Genomic DNA, 17691 nt, shown 5'->3' with positions numbered 1-17691 from the left:
ATCCACTCCTTCACTGCTCCACTCACTCACTAACTGAGCCACTCCTTCAGTGCTCCACTCACTCACTAACTGAGCCTCTTCTTCACTGCTCCACTCACTCACTGAGCCACTCCTTCACTCCTCCACTCACTCAGTCATGAGCCACTCCTTCACTGCTCCTCTCACTAACTAAGCCACTCCTTCACTGCTCAACTCACTGACTAACTGAGCCACTCCTACACTGCTCTACTCACTCACTCACTGAGCCACTCCTTCACTGCTCCACTCATGAACTAAGCCACTCTTTCACTGCTCCACTCACTCACTCACTGAGGGACTCCTTCACTGCTGCACTCACTAACTAAGCCACTCCTTCACTGCTCCACTCACTCACTAAACACTCCTTACCTGCTCCACTCACTCACTAACTGAGCCACTCCTTCACTGCTCCACTCACTCACTGAGCCACTCCTTCACTGCAGTGCTCCACTCACTCACTAACTGAGCTCTCCTTAACTGCTCCACTCACTCACAGAGCCACTCCTTCACTGCTCCACTCAGTCACTCAATGAACACTCCTTCACTGCTCCACTCACTCACTAACTGAGCCACTCCTTCACTGCTGTACTCACTCACTGAGCCACTCCTTCACTGCTCCACTCACTAACTGAGCCACTCCTTCACTGCTCCACTCACTCACTGATGAGCCACTCCTTCACTACTCTACTCACTGTCTCACTGAGCCACACCTTCACTGCTCCATTCACCTACTCAGCCACTCCTTCACTGCTCTATTCACTCACTCACTGAGCTACTCCTTCACTGCTCCACTCACTCACTGAGGCACTCCTTCATTGCTCCACTCACTCACTGAGACACTCCTTCACAGCTCCACTCACTCACTCACTGAGCCATTCCTTCACGGTTCCAGTCACTAACTAAGCAACTCCTTCACTGCTCCACTCACTCACTCACTGAGCAACTCCTTCACTGCTCCACTCCCTCACTCACTGAGCCATTCCATCACGGCTCCACTCACTCACAAAGCCACTCCTTCACTGCTCCACTGACTCACTGAGCCACTCCTTCACTGCTCCACTCACTCACTGAGCCACTCCTTCACAGCTCCACTCACTCACTCACTGAGCCATTCCTTCACTGCTCCACTCACTCACTGACCCACTCCTTCACAGCTCCACTCACTCACTCACTGAGCCATTCCTTCACTGCTCCAGTCACTAACTGAGCAACTCCTTCACTGCTCACTCACTCACTCACTAGCCATTCCTTCACTGCTCCACTCACTCACTGAGCCACTCCTTCACTTCTCCACTCACTAACTGATCCACACCTTCACTGCTCCACTCACTCACTCAGCCACTCCTTCATTGCTCCACTCACTCACTGAGCCACTCCTTCAAAGCTCCACTCACTCACTCACTGAGCCACTCCTTCACTGCTCCAGTCACTAACTGAGCAACTCCTTCACTGCTCACTCACTCACTCACTAGCCACTCCTTCACAGCTCCACTCACTCACTAACTGAGCCATTCCTTCATGGCTCCACTCACTCACTAAGCCACTCATTCACTGCTCCACTGACTCACTGAGCCACTCCTTCAGTGCTCCACTCACTCACTAACTGAGCCTCTCCTTCACTGCTCCACTCACTCACTGAGCCACTCCTTCACTCCTCCACTCACTCAGTCATGAGCCACTCCTTCACTGCTCCACTCACTAACTAAGCCACTCCTTCACTGCTCAACTCACTGACTAACTGAGCCACTCCTACACTGCTCTACTCACTCACTCACTGAGACAATCCTTCACTGCTCCACTCACTAACTAAGCCACTCTTTCACTGCTCCACTCACTCACTCATTGAGCCACTCCTTCACTGATCCACTCACTCACTCACTGAGGGACTCCTTCACTGCTTCAATCACTAACTAAGCCTCTCCTTCACTGCTCCACTCACTCACTAAGCCACTCCTTACCTGCTCCACTCACTCACTAACTGAGCCATTCCTTCACTGTTCCACACACTCAATCACTCATCGAGCCACTCCTTCACTGCTCCACTCACTCACTGAACCACTCCTTCACTGCAGTGCTCCACTCACTCACTAACTGAGCTCTCCTTCACTGCTCTACTCACTCACTGAGCCACTCCTTCACTGCTCCACTCAGTCACTCAATGAACACTCCATCACTGCTCTACTCACTCACTGAGCCACTCCTTCAGTGCTCCACTCAGTCACTAACTTAGCCTCTCCTTCACTGCTCCACTCACTCACTGAGACACTCCTTCACTGCTCTATTCACTCACTCACTGAGCAACTCCTTCACTGCTCCACTCACTCATTAAGCCACTCCTTCACTGCTCCACTGACTCACTGAGCCACTACTTCACTGCTCCACTCACTCACTGATGAGCCACTCCTTCACTACTCTACTCACTGTCTCACTGAGCCACACCTTCACTGCTCCACTCACCTACTCAGCCACTCCTTCACTGCTCGATTCACTCACTCACTGAGCCATTCCTTCACTGCTCCAGTCACTAACTGAGCAACTCCTTCACTGCTCCACGCACTCACTCACTGAGCCATTCCTTCACTGCTCCACTCACTCACTGATCCACTCCTTCACTGCTCCACTCACTCACTAACTGAGCCACTCCTTCAGTGCTCCACTCACTCACTAACTGAGCCTCTTTTTCACTGCTCCACTCACTCACTGAGCCATTCCTTCACTCCTCCACTCACTCAGTCATGAGCCACTCCTTCACTGCTCCTCTCACTAACTAAGCCACTCCTTCACTGCTCAACTCACTGACTAACTGAGCCACTCCTACACTGCTCTACTCACTCACTCACTGAGCCACTCCTTCACTGCTCCACTCACTCACTCATTGAGCCTCTCCTTCACTGCTCCACTCACTCACTCACTGAGGGACTCCTTCACTGCTCCACTCACTAACTAAGCCACTCCTTCACTGCTCCACTCACTCACTAAGCCACTCCTTACCTGCTCCACTCACTCACTAACTGAGCCATTCCTTCACTGCTCCACACACTCAATCACTCATCGGGCCACTCCTTCACTGCTCCACTCACTCACTGAGCCACTCCTTCAGTGCTCCACTCAGTCACTAACTTAGCCTCTCCTTCACTGCTCCACTCAGTCACTCAATGAACAATCCATCAATGCTCTACTCACTCACTGAGCCACTCCTTCAGTGCTCCACTCAGTCACTAACTTAGCCTCTCCTTCACTGCTCCACTCACTCACAGAGCAACTCCTTCACTGCTCCACTTAGTCACTCAATGAACACTCCTTCACTGCTCCACTCACTCACTAACTGAGCCACTCCTTCACTGCTCCACTCACTCACTGAGCCACTCCTTCACTGCTCCACTCACTAACTGAGCCACTCCTTCACTGCTCCACTCACTCACTGATGAGCCACTCCTTCACTACTCTACTCACTGTCTCACTGAGCCACACCTTCACTGCTCCACTCACCTACTCAGCCACTCCTTCACTGCTCTATTCACTCACTCATTGAGCTACTCCTTCACTGCTCCACACACTCACTGAGGCACTCCTTCATTGCTCCACTCACTCACTGAGCCACTCCTTCACTGCTCCACTCACTTACTCACTGAGCAACTCCTTCACTGCTCCACTCACTCACTGATCCACTCCTTCACTGCTCCACTCACTCACTAACTGAGCCATTCCATCACGGCTCCACTCACTCACAAAGCCACTCCTTCACTGCTCCACTGACTCACTGAGCCACTCCTTCACTGCTCCACTCACTCACTGAGCCACTCCTTCACAGCTCCACTCACTCACTCACTGAGCCATTCCTTCACTGCTCCAGTCACTAACTGAGCAACTCCTTCACTGCTCCACTCACTCACTCAATGAGCAACTCCTTCACTGCTCCACTCACTCATTAACTGAGCCACTCCTTCACTGCTCTACTCACTCACTGAGACACTCCTTCACTTCTCCGCTCAGGCACTCACTGAGCCACTCCTTCACTGCAGTGCTCCACTCACTCACTAACTGAGCTCTCCTTCACTGCTCTACTCACTCACTGAGCCACTCCTTCACTGCTCCACTTAGTCACTAACTTAGCCTCTCCTTCACTGCTCCACTCACTCACTGAGACACTCCTTCACTGCTCTATTCACTCACTCACTGAGCCATTCCTTCACTGCTCCAGTCACTAACTGAGCAACTCCTTCACTGCTCCACTCACTCACTCACTGAGCAACTCCTTCACTGCTCCACTCACTCATTAAGCCACTCCTTCACTGCTCCACTGACTCACTGAGCCACTACTTCACTGCTCCACTCACTCACTGATGAGCCACTCCTTCACTACTCTACTCACTGTCTCACTGAGCCACACCTTCACTGCTCCACTCACCTACTCAGCCACTCCTTCACTGCTCGATTCACTCACTCACTGAGCCATTTCTTCACTGCTCCAGTCACTAACTGAGCAACTCCTTCACTGCTCCACGCACTCACTCACTGAGCCATTCCTTCACTGCTCCACTCACTCACTGATCCACTCCTTCACTGCTCCACTCACTCACTAACTGAGCCACTCCTTCAGTGCTCCACTCACTCACTAACTGAGCCTCTTTTTCACTGCTCCACTCACTCACTGAGCCACTCCTTCACTCCTCCACTCACTCAGTCATGAGCCACTCCTTCACTGCTCCTCTCACTAACTAAGCCACTCCTTCACTGCTCAACTCACTGACTAACTGAGCCACTCCTACACTGCTCTACTCACTCACTCACTGAGCCACTCCTTCACTCCTCCACTCACTCAGTCATGAGCAACTCCTTCACTGCTCCTCTCACTAACTGAGCCACTCCTTCACTGCTCTACTCACTCACTGAGACACTCCTACACTGCTCCGCTCAGGCACTCACTGAGCCACTCCTTCACTGCTCCACTCACTCAATGATGAGCCACTCCTTCACCACTCTACTCACTGTCTCACTGAGCCACACCTTCACTGCTCCACTCACCTACTCAGCCACTCCTTCACTGCTCTATTCACTCACTCACAGAGCTACTCCTTCACTGCTCCACTCACTCACTGAGGCAATCCTTCATTGCTCCACTCACTCACTGAGCCACTCCTTCACAGCTCCACTCACTCACTCACTGAGCCATTCCTTCACTGCTCCACTCACTCACTGACCCACTCCTTCACAGCTCCACTCACTCACTCACTGAGCCATTCCTTCACTGCTCCAGTCACTAACTGAGCAACTCCTTCACTGCACACTCACTCACTCACTAGCCATTCCTTCACTGCTCCACTCACTCACTGAGCCACTCCTTCACTTCTCCACTCACTAACTGATCCACACCTTCACTGCTCCACTCACTCACTCAGCCACTCCTTCATTGCTCCACTCACTCACTGAGCCACTCCTTCACAGCTCCACTCACTCACTCACTGAGCCACTCCTTCACTGCTCCTGTCACTAACTGAGCAACTCCTTCACTGCTCACTCACTCACTCACTAGCCACTCCTTCACAGCTCCACTCACTCACTAACTGAGCCATTCCTTCATGGCTCCACTCACTCAGTAAGCAATTCCTTCACTGCTCCACTGACTCACTGAGCCACTCCTTCACTGCTCCAGTCACTAATTGAGCAACTCCTTCAATGCTCCACTCACTCACTCACTGAGCAACTCCTTCACTGCTCCACTCACTCATTAAGCCACTCCTTCACTGCTCCACTGACTCACTGAGCCACTACTTCACTGCTCCACTCACTCACTGATGAGCCACTCCTTCACTACTCTACTCACTGTCTCACTGAGCCACACCTTCACTGCTCCACTCACTCATTAAGCCACTCCTTCACTGCTCCACTGACTCACTGAGCCATTCCTTCACTGCTCCACTCACTCACTGATCCACTCCTTCACTGCTCCACTCACTCACTAACTGAGCCATTCCATCACGGCTCCACTCACTCACAAAGCCACTCCTTCACTGCTCCACTGACTCACTGAGCCACTCCTTCACTGCTCCACTCACTCACTGAGCCACTCCTTCACAGCTCCACTCACTCACTCACTAGCCATTCCTTCACTGCTCCACTCACTCACTGAGCCACTCCTTCACTTCTCCACTCACTAACTGATCCACACCTTCACTGCTCCACTCACTCACTCAGCCACTCCTTCATTGCTCCACTCACTCACTGAGCCACTCCTTCACAGCTCCACTCACTCACTCACTGAGCCACTCCTTCACTGCTCCAGTCACTAACTGAGCAACTCCTTCACTGCTCACTCACTCACTCACTAGCCACTCCTTCACAGCTCCACTCACTCACTAACTGAGCCATTCCTTCATGGCTCCACTCACTCACTAAGCCACTCATTCACTGCTCCACTGACTCACTGAGCCACTCCTTCAGTGCTCCACTCACTCACTAACTGAGCCTCTCCTTCACTTCTCCACTCACTCACTGAGCCACTCCTTCACTCCTCCACTCACTCAGTCATGAGCCACTCCTTCACTGCTCCACTCACTAACTAAGCCACTCCTTCACTGCTCAACTCACTGACTAACTGAGCCACTCCTACACTGCTCTACTCACTCACTCACTGAGACAATCCTTCACTGCTCCACTCACTAACTAAGCCACTCTTTCACTGCTCCACTCACTCACTCATTGAGCCACTCCTTCACTGATCCACTCACTCACTCACTGAGGGACTCCTTCACTGTTTCACTCACTAACTAAGCCACTCCTTCACTGCTCCACTCACTCACTAAGCCACTCCTTACCTGCTCCACTCACTCACTAACTGAGCCATTCCTTCACTGCTCCACACACTCAATCACTCATCGAGCCACTCCTTCACTGCTCCACTCACTCACTGAGCCACTCCTTCACTGCAGTGCTCCACTCACTCACTAACTGAGCTCTCCTTCACTGCTCTACTCACTCACTAAGCCACTCCTTCACTGCTCCACTCAGTCACTCAATGAACACTCCATCACTGCTCTACTCACTCACTGAGCCACTCCTTCAGTGCTCCACTCAGTCACTAACTTAGCCTCTCCTTCACTGCTCCACTCACTCACTGAGCCACTCCTTCACAGCTCCACTCACTCACTCACTGAGCAATTCCTTCACTGCTCCAGTCACTAACTGAGCAACACCTTCACTGCTCCACTCACTCACTCAATGAGCAACTCCTTCACTGCTCCACTCACTCACTAACTGAGCCACTTCTTCACTGCTCTACTCACTCACTGAGACACTCCTTCACTGCTCCGCTCAGGCACTCACTGAGCCACTCCTTCACTGCTCCACTCACTCACTGATGAGCCACTCCTTCACCACTCTACTCACTGTCTCACTGAGCCACACCTTCACTTCTCCACTCACCTACTCAGCCACTCCTTCACTGCTCTATTCACTCACTCACAGAGCTACTCCTTCACAGCTCCACTCACTCACTCACTGAGCCATTCCTTCACTGCTCCACTCACTCACTGACCCACTCCTTCACAGCTCCACTCACTCACTCACTGAGCCATTCCTTCAATGCTCCAGTCACTAACTGAGCAACTCCTTCACTGCTCACTCACTCACTCACTCACTTGCCATTCCTTCACTGCTCCACTCACTCACTGAGCCACTCCTTCACTTCTCCACTCACTAACTGATCCACACCTTCACTGCTCCACTCACTCACTCAGCCACTCCTTCATTGCTCCACTCACTCACTGAGCCACTCCTTCACAGCTCCACTCACTCACTCACTGAGCCACTCCTTCACTGCTCCAGTCACTAACTGAGCAACTCCTTCACTGCTCACTCACTCACTCACTAGCCACTCCTTCACAGCTCCACTCACTCACTAACTGAGCCATTCCTTCATGGCTCCACTCACTCACTAAGCCACTCATTCACTGCTCCACTGACTCACTGAGCCACTCCTTCAGTGCTCCACTCACTCACTAACTGAGCCTCTCCTTCACTGATCCACTCACTCACTCACTGAGGGACTCCTTCACTGCTTCACTCACTAACTAAGCCACTCCTTCACTGCTCCACTCACTCACTGAGGTATTCCTTCATTGCTCCACTCACTCACTGAGCCACTCCTTCACAGCTCCACTCACTCACTCACTGAGCCATTCCTTCACTGCTCCAGTCACTAACTGAGCAACTCCTTCACTGCTCACTCACTCACTCACTAGCCATTCCTTCACTGCTCCACTCACTCACTGAGCCACTCCTTCACTTCTCCACTCACTAACTGATCCACACCTTCACTGCTCCACTCACTCACTCAGCCACTCCTTCATTGCTCCACTCACTCACTGAGCCACTCCTTCACAGCTCAACTCACTCACTCACTGAGCCACTCCTTCACTGCAGTGCTCCACTCACTCACTAACTGAGCTCTCCTTCACTGCTCTACTCACTCACTGAGCCACTCCTTCAGTGCTCCACTCAGTCACTAACTTAGCCTCTCCTTCACTGCTCCACTCACTCACTGAGACACTCCTTCACTGCTCTATTCACTCACTCACTGAGCCATTCCTTCACTGCTCCAGTCACTAACTGAGCAACTCCTTCACTGCTCCACTCACTCACTCACTGAGCAACTCCTTCACTGCTCCACTCACTCATTAAGCCACTCCTTCACTGCTCCACTGACTCACTGAGCCACTACATCACTGCTCCACTCACTCACTGATGAGCCACTCCTTCACTACTCTACTCACTGTCTCACTGAGCCACACCTTCACTGCTCCACTCACCTACTCAGCCACTCCTTCACTGCTCGATTCACTCACTCACTGAGCCATTCCTTCACTGCTCCAGTCACTAACTGAGCAACTCCTTCACTGCTCCACGCACTCACTCACTGAGCCATTCCTTCACTGCTCCACTCACTCACTGATCCACTCCTTCACTGCTCCACTCACTCACTAACTGAGCCACTCCTTCAGTGCTCCACTCACTCACTAACTGAGCCTCTTTTTCACTGCTCCACTCACTCACTGAGCCACTCCTTCACTCCTCCACTCACTCAGTCATGAGCCACTCCTTCACTGCTCCTCTCACTAACTAAGCCACTCCTTCACTGCTCAACTCACTGACTAACTGAGCCACTCCTACACTGCTCTACTCACTCACTCACTGAGCCACTCCTTCACTCCTCCACTCACTCAGTCATGAGCCACTCCTTCACTGCTCCTCTCACTAACTGAGCCACTCCTTCACTGCTCTACTCACTCACTGAGACACTCCTACACTGCTCCGCTCAGGCACTCACTGAGCCACTCCTTCACTGCTCCACTCACTCAATGATGAGCCACTCCTTCACCACTCTACTCACTGTCTCACTGAGCCACACCTTCACTGCTCCACTCACCTACTCAGCCACTCCTTCACTGCTCTATTCACTCACTCACAGAGCTACTCCTTCACTGCTCCACTCACTACTGAGGCAATCCTTCATTGCTCCACTCACTCACTGAGCCACTCCTTCACAGCTCCACTCACTCACTCACTGAGCCATTCCTTCACTGCTCCACTCACTCACTGACCCACTCCTTCACAGCTCCACTCACTCACTCACTGAGCCATTCCTTCACTGCTCCAGTCACTAACTGAGCAACTCCTTCACTGCTCACTCACTCACTCACTAGCCATTCCTTCACTGCTCCACTCACTCACTGAGCCACTCCTTCACTTCTCCACTCACTAACTGATCCACACCTTCACTGCTCCACTCACTCACTCAGCCACTCCTTCATTGCTCCACTCACTCACTGAGCCACTCCTTCACAGCTCCACTCACTCACTCACTGAGCCACTCCTTCACTGCTCCTGTCACTAACTGAGCAACTCCTTCACTGCTCACTCACTCACTCACTAGCCACTCCTTCACAGCTCCACTCACTCACTAACTGAGCCATTCCTTCATGGCTCCACTCACTCAGTAAGCAACTCCTTCACTGCTGCACTGACTCACTGAGCCACTCCTTCACTGCTCCAGTCACTAATTGAGCAACTCCTTCAATGCTCCACTCACTCACTCACTGAGCAACTCCTTCACTGCTCCACTCACTCATTAAGCCACTCCTTCACTGCTCCACTGACTCACTGAGCCACTACTTCACTGCTCCACTCACTCACTGATGAGCCACTCCTTCACTACTCTACTCACTGTCTCACTGAGCCACACCTTCACTGCTCCACTCACCTACTCAGCCACTCCTTCACTGCTCTATTCACTCACTCACTGAGCCATTCCTTCACTGCTCCACTCACTCACTGATCCACTCCTTCACTGCTCCACTCACTCACTAACTGAGCCACTCCTTCAGTGCTCCACTCACTCACTAACTGAGCCTCTTCTTCACTGCTCCACTCACTCACTGAGCCACTCCTTCACTCCTCCACTCACTCAGTCATGAGCCACTCCTTCACTGCTCCTCTCACTAACTAAGCCACTCCTTCACTGCTCAACTCACTGACTAACTGAGCCACTCCTACACTGCTCTACTCACTCACTCACTGAGCCACTCCTTCACTGCTCCACTCATGAACTAAGCCACTCTTTCACTGCTCCACTCACTCACTCACTGAGGGACTCCTTCACTGCTCCACTCACTAACTAAGCCACTCCTTCACTGCTCCACTCACTCACTAAACACTCCTTACCTGCTCCACTCACTCACTAACTGAGCCACTCCTTCACTGCTCCACTCACTCACTGAGCCACTCCTTCACTGCAGTGCTCCACTCACTCACTAACTGAGCTCTCCTTAACTGCTCCACTCACTCACAGAGCCACTCCTTCACTGCTCCACTCAGTCACTCAATGAACACTCCTTCACTGCTCCACTCACTCACTAACTGAGCCACTCCTTCACTGCTCCACTCACTCACTGAGCCACTCCTTCACTGCTCCACTCACTCACTAACTGAGCCACTCCTTCACTGCTGTACTCACTCACTGAGCCACTCCTTCACTGCTCCACTCACTAACTGAGCCACTCCTTCACTGCTCCACTCACTCACTGATGAGCCACTCCTTCACTTCTCTACTCACTGTCTCACTGAGACACACCTTCACTGCTCCACTCACCTACTCAGCCACTCCTTCACTGCTCTATTCACTCACTCACTGAGCTACTCCTTCACTGCTCCACTCACTCACTGAGGCACTCCTTCATTGCTCCACTCACTCACTGAGCCACTCCTTCACAGCTCCACTCACTCACTCACTGAGCCATTCCTTCACGGTTCCAGTCACTAACTAAGCAACTCCTTCACTGCTCCACTCACTCACTCACTGAGCAACTCCTTCACTGCTCCACTCCCTCACTCACTGAGCCATTCCTTCACTGCTCCACTCACTCACTGATCCACTCCTTAACTGCTCCACTCACTCACTAACTGAGCCATTCCATCACGGCTCCACTCACTCACAAAGCCACTCCTTCACTGCTCCACTGACTCACTGAGCCACTCCTTCACTGCTCCACTCACTCACTGAGCCACTCCTTCACAGCTCCACTCACTCACTCACTGAGCCATTCCTTCACTGCTCCACTCACTCACTGACCCACTCCTTCACAGCTCCACTCACTCACTCACTGAGCCATTCCTTCACTGCTCCAGTCACTAACTGAGCAACTCCTTCACTGCTCACTCACTCACTCACTAGCCATTCCTTCACTGCTCCACTCACTCACTGAGCCACTCCTTCACTTCTCCACTCACTAACTGATCCACACCTTCACTGCTCCACTCACTCACTCAGCCACTCCTTCATTGCTCCACTCACTCACTGAGCCACTCCTTCACTGCTCCAGTCACTAACTGAGCAACTCCTTCACTGCTCACTCACTCACTCACTAGCCACTCCTTCACAGCTCCACTCACTCACTAACTGAGCCATTCCTTCATGGCTCCACTCACTCACTAAGCCACTCATTCACTGCTCCACTGACTCACTGAGCCACTCCTTCAGTGCTCCACTCACTCACTAACTGAGCCTCTCCTTCACTGCTCCACTCACTCACTAACTGAGCCACTCCTTCACTGCTGTACTCACTCACTGAGCCACTCCTTCACTGCTCCACTCACTAACTAAGCCACTCTTTCACTGCTCCACTCACTCACTCATTGAGCCATTCCTTCACTGATCCACTCACTCACTCACTGAGGGACTCCTTCACTGCTTCACTCACTAACTAAGCCTCTCCTTCACTGCTCCACTCACTCACTAAGCCACTCCTTACCTGCTCCACTCACTCACTAACTGAGCCATTCCTTCACTGTTCCACACACTCAATCACTCATCGAGCCACTCCTTCACTGCTCCACTCACTCACTGAGCCACTCCTTCACTGCAGTGCTCCACTCACTCACTAACTGAGCTCTCCTTCACTGCTCTACTCACTCACTGAGCCACTCCTTCACTGCTCCACTCAGTCACTCAATGAACACTCCATCACTGCTCTACTCACTCACTGAGCCACTCCTTCAGTGCTCCACTCAGTCACTAACTTAGCCTCTCCTTCACTGCTCCACTCACTCACTGAGACACTCCTTCACTGCTCTATTCACTCACTCACTGAGCCATTCCTTCACTGCTCCAGTCACTAACTGAGCAACTCCTTCACTGCTCCACTCACTCACTCACTGAGCAACTCCTTCACTGCTCCACTCACTCATTAAGCCACTCCTTCACTGCTCCCCTGACTCACTGAGCCACTACTTCACTGCTCCACTCACTCACTGATGAGCCACTCCTTCACTACTCTACTCACTGTCTCACTGAGTCACACCTTCACTGCTCCACTCACCTACTCAGCCGCTCCTTCACTGCTCTATTCACTCACTCACTGAGCCATTCCTTCACTGCTCCACTCACTCACTGATCCACTCCTTCACTGCTCCACTCACTCACTAACTGAGCCACTCCTTCAGTGCTCCACTCACTCACTAACTGAGCCTCTTCTTCACTGCTCCACTCACTCACTGAGCCACTCCTTCACTCCTCCACTCACTCAGTCATGAGCCACTCCTTCACTGCTCCTCTCACTAACTAAGCCACTCCTTCACTGCTCAACTCACTGACTAACTGAGCCACTCCTACACTGCTCTACTCACTCACTCACTGAGCCACTCCTTCACTGCTCCACTCATGAACGAAGCCACTCTTTCACTGCTCCACTCACTCACTCACTGAGGGACTCCTTCACTGCTCCACTCACTAACTAAGCCACTCCTTCACTGCTCCACTCACTCACTAAACACTCCTTACCTGCTCCACTCACTCACTAACTGAGCCACTCCTTCACTGCTCCACTCACTCACTGAGCCACTCCTTCACTGCAGTGCTCCACTCACTCACTAACTGAGCTCTCCTTAACTGCTCCACTCACTCACAGAGCCACTCCTTCACTGCTCCACTCAGTCACTCAATGAACACTCCTTCACTGCTCCACTCACTCACTAACTGAGCCACTCCTTCACTGCTCCACTCACTCACTGAGCCACTCCTTCACTGCTCCACTCACTCACTAACTGAGCCACTCCTTCACTGCTGTACTCACTCACTGAGCCACTCCTTCACTGCTCCACTCACTAACTGAGCCACTCCTTCACTGCTCCACTCACTCACTGATGAGCCACTCCTTCACTACTCTACTCACTGTCTCACTGAGCCACACCTTCACTGCTCCACTCACCTACTCAGCCACTCCTTCACTGCTCTATTCACTCACTCACTGAGCTACTCCTTCACTGCTCCACTCACTCATTGAGGCACTCCTTCATTGCTCCACTCACTCACTGAGCCACTCCTTCACAGCTCCACTCACTCACTCACTGAGCCATTCCTTCACGGTTCCAGTCACTAACTAAGCAACTCCTTCACTGCTCCACTCACTCACTCACTGAGCAACTCCTTCACTGCTCCACTCACTCACTAACTGAGCCATTCCATCACGGCTCCACTCACTCACAAAGCCACTCCTTCACTGCTCCACTGACTCACTGAGCCACTCCTTCACAGCTCCACTCACTCACTCACTGAGCCATTCCTTCACTGCTCCACTCACTCACTGACCCACTCCTTCACAGCTCCACTCACTCACTCACTGAGCCATTCCTTCACTGCTCCAGTCACTAACTGAGCAACTCCTTCACTGCTCACTCACTCACTCACTAACCATTCCTTCACTGCTCCACTCACTCACTGAGACACTCCTTCACTGCTCTATTCACTCACTCACTGAGCCATTCCTTCACTGCTCCAGTCACTAACTGAGCAACTCCTTCACTGCTCCACTCACTCACTCACTGAGCAACTCCTTCACTGCTCCACTCACTCATTAAGCCACTCCTTCACTGCTCCACTGACTCACTGAGCCACTACTTCACTGCTCCACTCACTCACTGATGAGCCACTCCTTCACTACTCTACTCACTGTCTCACTGAGCCACACCTTCACTGCTCCACTCACCTACTCAGCCACTCCTTCACTGCTCGATTCACTCACTCACTGAGCCATTTCTTCACTGCTCCAGTCACTAACTGAGCAACTCCTTCACTGCTCCACGCACTCACTCACTGAGCCATTCCTTCACTGCTCCACTCACTCACTGATCCACTCCTTCACTGCTCCACTCACTCACTAACTGAGCCACTCCTTCAGTGCTCCACTCACTCACTAACTGAGCCTCTTTTTCACTGCTCCACTCATTCACTGAGCCACTCCTTCACTCCTCCACTCACTCAGTCATGAGCCACTCCTTCACTGCTCCTCTCACTAACTAAGCCACTCCTTCACTGCTCAACTCACTGACTAACTGAGCCACTGCTACACTGCTCTACTCACTCACTCACTGAGCCACTCCTTCACTCCTCCACTCACTCAGTCATGAGCCACTCCTTCACTGCTCCTCTCACTAACTGAGCCACTCCTTCACTGCTCTACTCACTCACTGAGACACTCCTACACTGCTCCGCTCAGGCACTCACTGAGCCACTACTTCACTGCTCCACTCACTCAATGATGAGCCACTCCTTCACCACTCTACTCACTGTCTCACTGAGCCACACCTTCACTGCTCCACTCACCTACTCAGCCACTCCTTCACTGCTCTATTCACTCACTCACAGAGCTACTCCTTCACTGCTCCACTCACTCACTGAGGCAATCCTTCATTGCTCCACTCACTCACTGATCCACTCCTTCACAGCTCCACTCACTCACTCACTGAGCCATTCCTTCACTGCTCCACTCACTCACTGACCCACTCCTTCACAGCTCCACTCACTCACTCACTGAGCCATTCCTTCACTGCTCCAGTCACTAACTGAGCAACTCCTTCACTGCTCACTCACTCACTCACTAGCCATTCCTTCACTGCTCCACTCACTCACTGAGCCACTCCTTCACTTCTCCACTCACTAACTGATCCACACCTTCACTGCTCCACTCACTCACTCAGCCACTCCTTCATTGCTCCACTCACTCACTGAGCCACTCCTTCACAGCTCCACTCACTCACTCACTGAGCCACTCCTTCACTGCTCCTGTCACTAACTGAGCAACTCCTTCACTGCTCACTCACTCACTCACTAGCCACTCCTTCACAGCTCCACTCACTCACTAACTGAGCCATTCCTTCATGGCTCCACTCACTCAGTAAGCAACTCCTTCACAGCTCCACTGACTCACTGAGCCACTCCTTCACTGCTCCAGTCACTAATTGAGCAACTCCTTCAATGCTCCACTCACTCACTCACTGAGCAACTCCTTCACTGCTCCACTCACTCATTAAGCCACTCCTTCACTGCTCCACTGACTCACTGAGCCACTACTTCACTGCTCCACTCACTCACTGATGAGCCACTCCTTCACTACTCTACTCACTGTCTCACTGAGCCACACCTTCACTGCTCCACTCACCTACTCAGCCACTCCTTCACTGCTCTATTCACTCACTCACTGAGCCATTCCTTCACTGCTCCACTCACTCACTGATCCACTCCTTCACTGCTCCACTCACTCACTAACTGAGCCACTCCTTCAGTGCTCCACTCACTCACTAACTGAGCCTCTTCTTCACTGCTCCACTCACTCACTGAGCCACTCCTTCACTCCTCCACTCACTCAGTCATGAGCCACTCCTTCACTGCTCCTCTCACTAACTAAGCCACTCCTTCACTGCTCAACTCACTGACTAACTGAGCCACTCCTACACTGCTCTACTCACTCACTCACTGAGCCACTCCTTCACTGCTCCACTCATGAACTAAGCCACTCTTTCACTGCTCCACTCACTCACTCACTGAGGGACTCCTTCACTGCTCCACTCACTAACTAAGCCACTCCTTCACTGCTCCACTCACTCACTAAACACTCCTTACCTGCTCCACTCACTCACTAACTGAGCCACTCCTTCACTGCTCCACTCACTCACTGAGCCACTCCTTCACTGCAGTGCTCCACTCACTCACTAACTGAGCTCTCCTTAACTGCTCCACTCACTCACAGAGCCACTCCTTCACTGCTCCACTCAGTCACTCAATGAACACTCCTTCACTGCTCCACTCACTCACTAACTGAGCCACTCCTTCACTGCTCCACTCACTCACTGAGCCACTCCTTCACTGCTCCACTCACTCACTAACTGAGCCACTCCTTCACTGCTGTACTCACTCACTGAGCCACTCCTTCACTGCTCCACTCACTAACTGAGCCACTCCTTCACTGCTCCACTCACTCACTGATGAGCCACTCCTTCACTACTCTACTCACTGTCTCACTGAGCCACACCTTCACTGCTCCATTCACCTACTCAGCCACTCCTTCACTGCTCTATTCACTCACTCACTGAGCTACTCCTTCACTGCTCCACTCACTCACTGAGGCACTCCTTCATTGCTCCACTCACTCACTGAGACACTCCTTCACAGCTCCACTCACTCACTCACTGAGCCATTCCTTCACGGTTCCAGTCACTAACTAAGCAACTCCTTCACTGCTCCACTCACTCACTCACTGAGCAACTCCTTCACTGCTCCACTCCCTCACTCACTGAGCCATTCCTTCACTGCTCCACTCACTCACTGATCCACTCCTTCACTGCTCCACTCACTCACTAACTGAGCCATTCCATCACGGCTCCACTCACTCACAAAGCCACTCCTTCACTGCTCCACTGACTCACTGAGCCACTCCTTCACTGCTCCACTCACTCACTGAGCCACTCCTTCACAGCTCCACTCACTCACTCACTGAGCCATTCCTTCACTGCTCCACTCACTCACTGACCCACTCCTTCACAGCTCCACTCACTCACTCACTGAGCCATTCCTTCACTGCTCCAGTCACTAACTGAGCAACTCCTTCACTGCTCACTCACTCACTCACTAGCCATTCCTTCACTGCTCCACTCACTCACTGAGCCACTCCTTCACTTCTCCACTCACTAACTGATCCACACCTTCACTGCTCCACTCACTCACTCAGCCACTCCTTCATTGCTCCACTCACTCACTGAGCCACTCCTTCAAAGCTCCACTCACTCACTCACTGAGCCACTCCTTCACTGCTCCAGTCACTAACTGAGCAACTCCTTCACTGCTCA

The sequence above is a fragment of the Narcine bancroftii genome, chromosome 13 (genome assembly GCF_036971445.1).
Source record: "Narcine bancroftii isolate sNarBan1 chromosome 13, sNarBan1.hap1, whole genome shotgun sequence".
Classification (NCBI taxonomy): domain Eukaryota; kingdom Metazoa; phylum Chordata; class Chondrichthyes; order Torpediniformes; family Narcinidae; genus Narcine; species Narcine bancroftii.
Note: the sequence above shows the minus strand (reverse complement) of the source record.